Genomic DNA, 9,679 nt, shown 5'->3' with positions numbered 1-9,679 from the left:
CGCAGAAGCTGCCCCCTGGCTGTGCGGGGGCTCTGAGACGCCCAGCGCCGGACACGTGGGAGAGCGAAGGTAGCCAGTGTTCCCCGCCCCGAACACCCGTCCTCTCGCTCCCCGGGGCCACTCGTAACCGGGGATCACCTGTCCTGGCTGCCCCAGCGGTGCGTGCCCGGGGTGCTCTCCCCGCCCTGGCCCCCCAGGTGCCTGCCTGGAGGCGACCGCCGCACCCCAGGACGGTACGCATCGAGCTAAGCTGTCTGGTTGGAGGACCCGTTTTGTTTTGTTTTTGGTTTTTCTTTCCTTCTCTTTCTCTTTCTCTTTTTATGGTATGTGGAAATAAATGAAGACCAACCCCAAACGCAAAGGCACTTTATTCAGAGCTGCTATCCCCCCGCCTGCATTTTGGCAGAGACTCAAAGGCTGGCAGAGGAGTGGGAGGGGCTGACGGTGAAAAGAAGGGAAGGCGCCCAGCCAGCCTGGCTCAGCGGTTGAGCTTGGACCTATGAACCAGGTGGTCCCGGTTCTAGTCCCCGTCAGGGCACATCTCCCGGTTTCGAGCCCCATCCCCACTGTGGGGCGTGCAGGAGGCAGCTGATCGAGGATTCTCTATCATCATTGATGTTTCTATCTCTCCCTTCCGTTCTGAAATCAATAGAAATACATGTTTTAAAAGAACGAAAGGAGGAAGGGAAGGCATCAGGCGTGCCTTCAGTGGAGGCTGTTGGCACAGGGAAGCTGTAGGCATAGAAGCAGGGCATCCTCTGTCATTGGCTAGCCATGTCTGGCTTTCTCTGCTTGGTTCTAAACTGGAAGCAGGGACAACAATTCGGGCAGCTGTGAGTTCTTAATCTTGTTCTGGCCATTTGGGGCCACCTGCCAGAGAAGTTACTGTTTAGCTTCCTGGGTTGGTACTAAAGCTGGCAATCTGGCTTTCTGAAAGTTGAAGGCTGCCTTCCCAGGCTGATTATCGTAGATAAGAGGTGGTTTTTCTAGGCAGGTTGCTGCTTCAGGCTGTGGGTCAGAGTTCTGTACATTCAGCCTCTCAAGTAAAACACTATAAAAAATAAGTTATATGAATAATGAAGTTTAAAAACACAATATACTAAACATAAGCCCCAATTTATTAGCTTCAGCAGACATAAAATTACTCTTTAACGTGGCTATTAAAGTTTAGAAATACTTTTAAATTTTTTTTGCTTACCTTGTTACCAACTGGCACTAGTTCTGAAACAGTCCTCCGAGCAGCACTGCCTGAGTGGGTTTTTAAACCACTGAGATTTAAAAGGAATCCCCTAGAGCAGCGGTTCTCAACCTGTGGGTCGCGACCCATGTGGGGGTCGAACGACCCTTTTACAGGGGTCTCCTAAGACCACCAGAGACATTAGGAAGGTTGAGAACCACTGCTCTAGAGGAAAGTTGGTTCGGTGATGGATGCTGCCTCCTTAAAAGCCCAAACATGTACAGAACAGACCACACAGAGGCCAGGCTCCAGAGCAGTGGTTCTCAACCTGTGGGTCACGACCCCTTTGGCGGTCGAACGACCCTTTCACAGGGGTCGCCTAAGACCATCCTGCATATCAGATATTTACATTACGATTCATAACAGTAGCAACATTACAGTTATGAAGTAGCAACAAAAATAATTTTATGGTTGGGTCACAACATGAGGAACTGTATTTAAAGGGCCAGAAGGTTGAGAACCACTGCTCTAGAGAGAAACTTAGAAATCAACGGTACAGCAGTCAGTCCAGTTGTTGGCAAGTTTGTGGTGTAATGGCTAGACGAAACTTGAAAATAAAGAAGTGGTGGTGGAAATCAAACATCATGCCCCTCCCAGCTCCCCTACCACCACCTTCTTTGGTTCCTCAGCACTAGGGCACTAAGCCTCGGGCTGTGTTTCTTCACATGTGTAACTGGAGACAGCTTTTAAAAATTCCATGTACTTCATCCAGACCGTGGACCAGTCACAAACTTTTACCATCTCCTTTTTCTTGTCTTTAAAACAAAGCTAGTAGTGGTGACAGTATCATAGAGGTATTGGAAAGACTAAATGAGAAGGTTTGTAAAGCACTTGGCACAGTGAGGATATCTGAATTGACTGCTGTAAGCTAAATTGTGACAGAATATGGTTGCCTTTAACTGAAATTCTCTGCTTTTTTTTTTAAATTGAATTTATTGGGGTGACATTGGTAAATAAAATTGTGTAAGTTTCAGGTGTATAATTCTGTAATACATCATCTGTATATTGTGTTCACCACCCCAAGTCAGATCTCCTCTCATCAACATGTATCCTCCCTTTACCCTCTCCTACCTAGCCCCCCCCTAACACCCCCCCCTCATCCCTCTGGGTCTGTCTCTGAATTTTGGTTTTTCTTTTTTGCTTAATCCCTTCACCTTTTCCACCCAGCCCTGCAAACTCCCCTCCCATCTGACAGCTATCAGTCTGTTCTCTGTGAGTCTGTCTCTATTTTGTTTGTTAATTTATTTTGTTCATTAGATTCGACATATGAGTGAAATAATATGGTACTTTGCCGGGGTTCTTGTTCCAGCATCAAGAAGGGTTCAGGAATCTGGAAAAGGCGCTGCGCATAGATGACATAGGAATCCAGAGACTAATAAAGAGTCCGGGGACGAGTAATTTTGAAGAAAGGCATTGGGGGTCAGAGGACCTTCAGCTAAAGAAACTGAAGACTACCACCTTGTCTAGGACCCTTGCTTTTATTAACACAATTTGTCCTAAGGCAAGGTGAAGATAATACACTTCAAAGGGTAAGGTTTCAAAGGGTACAGAAGCATTGTCAGTTTGGGGAATAGCCTACGGCTGTTCAGGTGTTTGGCCAGTAGGAGGCAATAACATGTAGATTAAGATGCCCTTTAACTGTCTGGCAGCCACAATCAATTTAATGTATCCTATTCAGGTTTGGGGAAATGCCTTTAGCCATTCCCAACAGGTGACTACATGTGTGACTCAACCCTGTTGAGTCCCCAAGTTTCATCAACCTTTTGATGAAACTCTTGAAATTATGACATGCTGGAATTGGTCTACGGCAGTACTTGTCCTTCTCTGACTGGCTTATTTCACTTAGCATAATACTCTCCAGATCCATCTATGCTGTTGCAAAAGGTAATATTTCCTTCTTTTTTACGGCCTAGTAGTCTGCTTTTTGGTGAGCTGTTAAATAGAATATTTGGAAGTTTCTATAAGAGATAAGTCTCTTGGAGACTATTCCTAACACTGCAGCCAAGTGACCCTTTAAAAATGTTTCCTCTGCTCAAAATCCTGTGATGGTTCTGCATTTCACTCAGAGCAAAAAACAAAGTCTTTCTGTTCTCTGCCTCCTTTTACCTCAACCTCATCCACTACCAGGGATGCTCCTGTCTCATGTTTGTTCACTCTGCCTGAAATGCTGTTTCCCCAGAGAGCCACATGGCCTATTCCCTCACCTCAATTTTGGTCAGAAGTCCCCTTTCTCCATATCTTGCTCTGTGCATCTCTCCCACTGGCACCTGGCTGTTCCTGAGTTATATACTTCTATAATATGTTGGTAATCTAGTAGAAAAATGTTTCTCTGAGTTCAGCAAGCCATTCTAGCAAATTAATCAAACATAAGGAAGTCATTGGAACCTATAGTCTATAGCGGGTGGGTTAGAAACCCAGGTGACAACCTGGACTTGCAGTTGGATTCTGAAGTGAGGGTGGGGGGGGAAGTCTTGTAGGACAGAGCCCTTACTATATGGACTGTGATGGTCTGTCAGGTAGAAGAGTTGAGTTCAATTGTAGGACACCCAACTGGTGTCTGAGAATTGCTCAGTGGTGTGGGGAAACATGCCCCCCCCCCGCCCCCAGCATACACGAACACGTCAGAATTGGGTGACATAATCTTAGCTGAAATCATGAAACATTTTCATGAAATTTAATTGAAATAAGAATTTTAAAAGTCACAGTGATACCAAACCCAGGTTCAGCTTCCTGTTGCTGCAAAGCCAATACTCAAAAGACAGGTGCTGATGTAAGGAAAGAGAGTTTATTCAAGTGCTGGCAGCTTAAGAACATGGGACCCTCGTCCCAAAGACCACCTTAACATGTCCATGCGGGCAGAGGTTTTTATAAGGACGGAGAAGGAAAAGAGAAAGAGTGGGGGGGGGGGCGTTGAAAAATTCTCTGCAAGCGAACCAGCAGAGTCTCTTCTGATAAGGACCTCGAAACTTGTCAAGCAATGGTCTGGTGTGTGTCACCCTGGTTTTCGGCATCCTGGTTCTACACTTGAAGGTCAACAAATCTCCCAGAGCTGGAATGTCTGAAGGTTGGAGTCTGCATCCTTTGAAGTTAGTTCCTAGGATGCTTATACAACAAACATGCTCTTTATCTACAAGTTACATATTAGTCAGAGTCAGCATTTACAGAAACATGTCAAAAGAATGGTGGGTGGGTTACAACAGGTGCACTTCATGTGAATGCACTTGCTGTCCATTTGTGGCTTGAGACACTCCTTACTACCTTGGAACCTGAGTGCCCTCTAGTGGTTAATTGTTTGTATTAAATTTGGAAATAGTCGTACTGCTAGTCAATCAAATCTCAAGGTCGAAAAGGATTCAAAGGTTAGCCATGCCATTAAGTCAGCTGTTCTCAACCTGTGGGTCGCGACCCCTTTGGCAGTTGAACGACCCTTTCACAGGGGTCGCCTAAGACCATCCTGCATATCAGATATTTACATTATGATTCATAACAGTAGCAACATTACAGTTATGAAGTAGCAACGAAAATAATTTTATGGTTGGGTCACAACATGAGGAACTGTATTTAAAGGGCCAGAAGGTTGAGAACCACTGCATTAAGTGCAGTGTAGAGAGCTAGATTTCACAGTATGAAAACAGAAGAATATATTTAGGAATGGCATTACATCTTTTAATTACTAAATTCACTTGTGATAGGAAATTATCAAATAACATTAACCTCAATATCTTGTCCGTCCTTTTCCAAAAGATAAGGAAATGGAGACCCAGTGAGGTTATAGCTAAGGCAACTGTCTTCATTTTTAGTAGTAACTAAAATGAATATAGTAAAAAAAATTCATTACAGCATGATTGGCGAATAAGTATATAAATTCAGGGAATTGATGTATCAAATCACTTCTCGAAGACATATGAAGAGAGACGAATCTGGGTTGTCCTGGATGCTCATTTTTTTTCTTTATTTTAGTCATTTGGCAGAGAACTGGCTCAGCAGGTGTGAACTGGCTCAATCAATAGGCAGATACCAGCCATGGGACTCCGGAGGCTCCAACTTTCTGATCAGGTGGCCTTTCTGATCAGGTGTCATAGCAGTTCTCTAACTTACAAGACCTCATCACTGTAAATACGCAAATAAGGGCACAGGGGCTTCGCTAGATTGCCATGTTGGCCACAGTGCATGCAGACTCTCTGTGCCTGGCCTAAGCTTGGGATAATTGGATTTGGGAGCTTGCCTGCACTCAACTACTTTCTACTTGTAAGTTTTCCCTCTAATAAACCCTACTTTATACCTACATCATTTGGCACTAGCGATGTGTTTTCATGACCCTTTTTCAGGATGCATCACTGTATACAGGAATGTCCTATTAGGGGCAAGGGACAAAACTGGTAGCATGTGTATTCTGTAGATGTGATTATGGACTTCCAATACAGCCCTGGTATATGGACACCTCTGGGTAGAGCCTCAGGTGCCTAGTGCATATGAAGTCATTTAACAAAGAATGAATCCATTAACCACTGATATTACTTGGCCTTGGCCCTATCTCATATCTTTCATGAATCTTGGACCGTTCCAGTGTCAAGATGGCCTTTAAGGTCAGATGGGTAAAATGAAAACTCCATCTTCAGTGAAAGAATTATAAAATAGGTGAAGAAATTTCCAAACACGGTGGCGATCAAGCAGGGTACATGTAAGAGAGAGGGGCTCCGGGGTTGCAGATCTCTGAAAGAGCCAGCAAAACGCACCTCTGAAAGGTGTTTTTAAAATCAGGAACAGATGTTGGAGTTTGCCAAATGATTTTTCGCATATGTAGAGAGATAATCACATGGCTTTTCATATGTACTTTGTTAATATGGTGAATTACATTGATTGATGTTTAGATGTTAAACAGATTGTGCATTCTTTGAATAAACTCCACTTAATCATGATATATTGTTTTTATTTATTGGTGGATTTTATTTACTAAGATTTTGTTTATAAATTTTGCATCATTTTTATAAGGAATAATGTTTTGTAGTTTTCTTTAACTTGTAAAGTCTTTAGGGTTTTAAAAATTGATTTTGAGAGAGAGGAAGAAAGACAGAGAGAGAGAGACAGACAGACAGACAGACAGACATCGATTTGTTCTACTTATGTATGCATTCATTGGTAGATTCCTGTATGTGCCCTGACTGGAGAACCAAACCTGCAACCCTGGCTCCTCCAGATGATGCTCCAACCAACCAAGCCACCCGGCCAGGGCCTTTATTTGCTTTTAATATCAGAACAGGTTGGTTTTTGGTTTTGACTCAGAACAAGTTGGGAATGTTGCCTCCTCTTCTATTTTGTGGAACAGTCTGTGTAGAGTTGGTGTTATTTCTTCGTGAGTGTTTGGTAGAATACACCAGGGAAACCGTTTGGGCCTAGAGTTTTCTTTTTGAGAAGGTTTTAAACTATATATGCAATGTCCTTAATAGATAAAGAGCATTCAGGGTATCAATTTCTTCTTGACTAAGCTTTGATAGTTTAGGTCTTTCAAAACATTTTTCCATTTCATTTAACTTTAAATTTATTGTCATAAAATGCTTTATAATGTACCCTTACTATCCTGTTAGTGACTGGGGATTTATAGTTATATCTCCTACACTGATGTCACTTCTTCCATTCATAATATTGGTAATTTGTATCTGCTCTTTTTTCTTAATCAGTCTGGCAGGAGGTTTATCAATTTAATTGATCTTCTCAAAGAACCAGCTTTTAATTTCATTGATTTTCTATATTATTTTTCTGTTTCCTGTTTCATTGATTTCTACTCTGATCTTTATTCTTTCCTTTCTTTAGCTTCATATAGTTTATTTTGTTCTTTCCTAGATTATAGAGTGGAAACTACTCAGAGACTTTTCTTCTTTACTAATATATGCATTTAGTACTATAAATTTCCCCCTAAGTATGATTGTAACAGCATCCCACAAATTTTAGTATGTTGTGTTTTCATTTTCACTCAGTTCAAAATACTTCCTAATTTCCCTTTGATTTCTTTATTGACCCATCAGTTATTAAGAAGTGGGTTATTTAATTTTCAAATACTTGAGGAATTTTGCAGAGATTCTCCTGTTTTTTTATTTTATTTTTTTAATCCTCGCCTGAAGATATGTTTTTATTGATTTTAGGGAGAGAGATAAAGAGAAATATCAATGTGAGAGAGAAACATAAATTGGCTGCCTGCCATACGCACCCTCATAGCGGATCGAACCTGCAACCCAGTTATGTACCCTGACCAGGAATGGAAACAGCAACCAGGTACAGGATGAGGTTCCAGCCAACTGAGCCACCCAGCCAGGGCCTGTTTTTGATTTTTAATTTAATTCCATTGTGGTTAGATAATATACTTCTTATGATTTGAATTCTTTTGAAGCTATTGAGAATTGTTTAATAGTTTATCTTATTAAATGCTCCAGGTATTCTTAAAGTATATCCTGCTGTTATCAGGGGAGGATTTGATACACACTGATTCTATCATTTAAGTCTTCTGTATCCTTACTGATTTTGTCTACTTGTTCTATCATTTTTTCTCCACCTTTGTTGAAGTATAATTTTCAAATAAAATTGTATATATTTAAAGTGTGCAGTGTGTCTCAAACTAGAATTTCCCGTGTGGTCTTTTTTTATAACTTCCATGCCTCTAGCTTTTTAATGTAAGAAATAGTGTTATAATATCTGTATTATGTCCTTGTCTGGTAATTTTATCATCTGTGTCAGTTCTGGGTCAGTTTCAATTGATCAAGTTTTCTTCTCATTATGGGTAATATTTTCTTCCATCTTTAAATGCCTGGTAATTTTTTTATTGGATGCCAGACTTTGTGAAGTTTACTTTTTTGGGTGTTGAATATAATTGTATATCTGTAAATATTCGTGAGCCTTGTTCTGAAATGCAGCTCAGTTACTTGGAAACAGCTTGATCCTTTTGGGTCTTGCTTTTAAGATTTGCTAGGTGGAACTGGAGACGTTTATTTCAGGGCTGATTATTCCTCACTACTGAGGCAAGACCCTTCTGAGTGAGTACTCTACCTGATGCTCCATGAACTACGAGGCTTCCCAGTCTGGATGGTGGGAAAGGCACTAATTTCCCCCCAACCCATTGGACAGAGTTCTCTCTGATCCTTTGGGTGATTCTTTCCCCAGCTTCAGGTTGTTCCCTGACCTGCATGCACTGACCAGTGCTCTGCTGAGGGGGGATCCTCTGCGTGTCTAGGTCTCGCCAATACTCTGCCCATGAACTCCAGCCATCATCTCCCTGATCTCTCAGTTCCTTCTCCTCAGCTCAGGGAGTCTACCAGGCTCCACATGGCGTCCCTGCAGCACAGTTAGAAACTCGCTGGAGGCCGAGAGCTAGAGGAGTCACGGACATGCCTCGTTGTTTCCCATTCATGGAATCAGTCTTTTGTTGCCTGATATCCAGTGTCCTGAAAACCATTGTTTCACAGATTTTCTCCCATTTTTTTTTGTTGTTGTTGTTTTAGGTGAGAGATAAATCTGCCCTGGTTCTGCATCATGGTTAAAAGCAAAAAGCAAAAAAACTGTTTTTAATCTTATCATTATCTTTATTAATTCCCAGAATTTCAACAAAACATTTTGTCAGGAAAAAACTTAAAAAGGAATTTACTCAGGTAACAATGCATTTGACAAGGGCAACCTGAGAAATACCTAAGAAATGTTTAGACGTGGAGACACTGTTTCCTGGAGAGGTGAGAGAAGAGACTGTGGAGGAAACAGCATTTGAGCTGAGGAGTAAAGGATTTTTGTAGAAAAGGGTATTTTTGACAAAAGAAGCAGCACCCACTAAACCATTAAGGAAATGCTATGTGTGTATGGAAGGGGAGCTGGCCTGCGCAGCCGTGTGGGTGTCATGAGAGAGAAGGCTGCAGAGCAGTGAAGGTCACATGTAGAAGGCCAGTGGAGCTTGGACCAAGTGTGGGCAGTGGAGAGGTGACTCAGATCAGATACCTGGAAACGGGAGAGACTTGGAGGCAGAAGGGCCTCTTTGGAGTTGCTAGGAAGACCTTGCAGAGGGAGGAAGAGAAGAACTTGGGCAGCTGAGAGAATACGAGAGGTCACAGCTAACTTGGGCCCCGGGTTTGAACATCTTGGATATGGAGGAAGCAAGTATGGAGCAGGTTTGAGAACTTGGCGTTTTCAATTGCAGGTAGGCTGAGCTTGAGGTGACCAAGATCTGCGTATGATGGCAATGTCCAGAAGCAGTTATAGGTTGTGTGTCATGTACCATAAAAATACAAAGCTACGATGTTAGAGATACTGTGAGAAACAAATTCTAGGATATCCAATCGAATCCTGAATAAAGTACATAAAGATAATTGCCTCCACCTGAGGTTTAATTTTTGCCAGTCTTCCAGCAGTAGAAACTCAGTTCGGTGTAATTCTTAATGGCACCAGCAGAGGGCAACAAAGGTAGGT

The sequence above is a fragment of the Myotis brandtii genome, unplaced genomic scaffold (genome assembly GCF_000412655.1).
Source record: "Myotis brandtii unplaced genomic scaffold, ASM41265v1 scaffold56, whole genome shotgun sequence".
Lineage (NCBI taxonomy): Eukaryota > Metazoa > Chordata > Mammalia > Chiroptera > Vespertilionidae > Myotis > Myotis brandtii.
Note: the sequence above shows the minus strand (reverse complement) of the source record.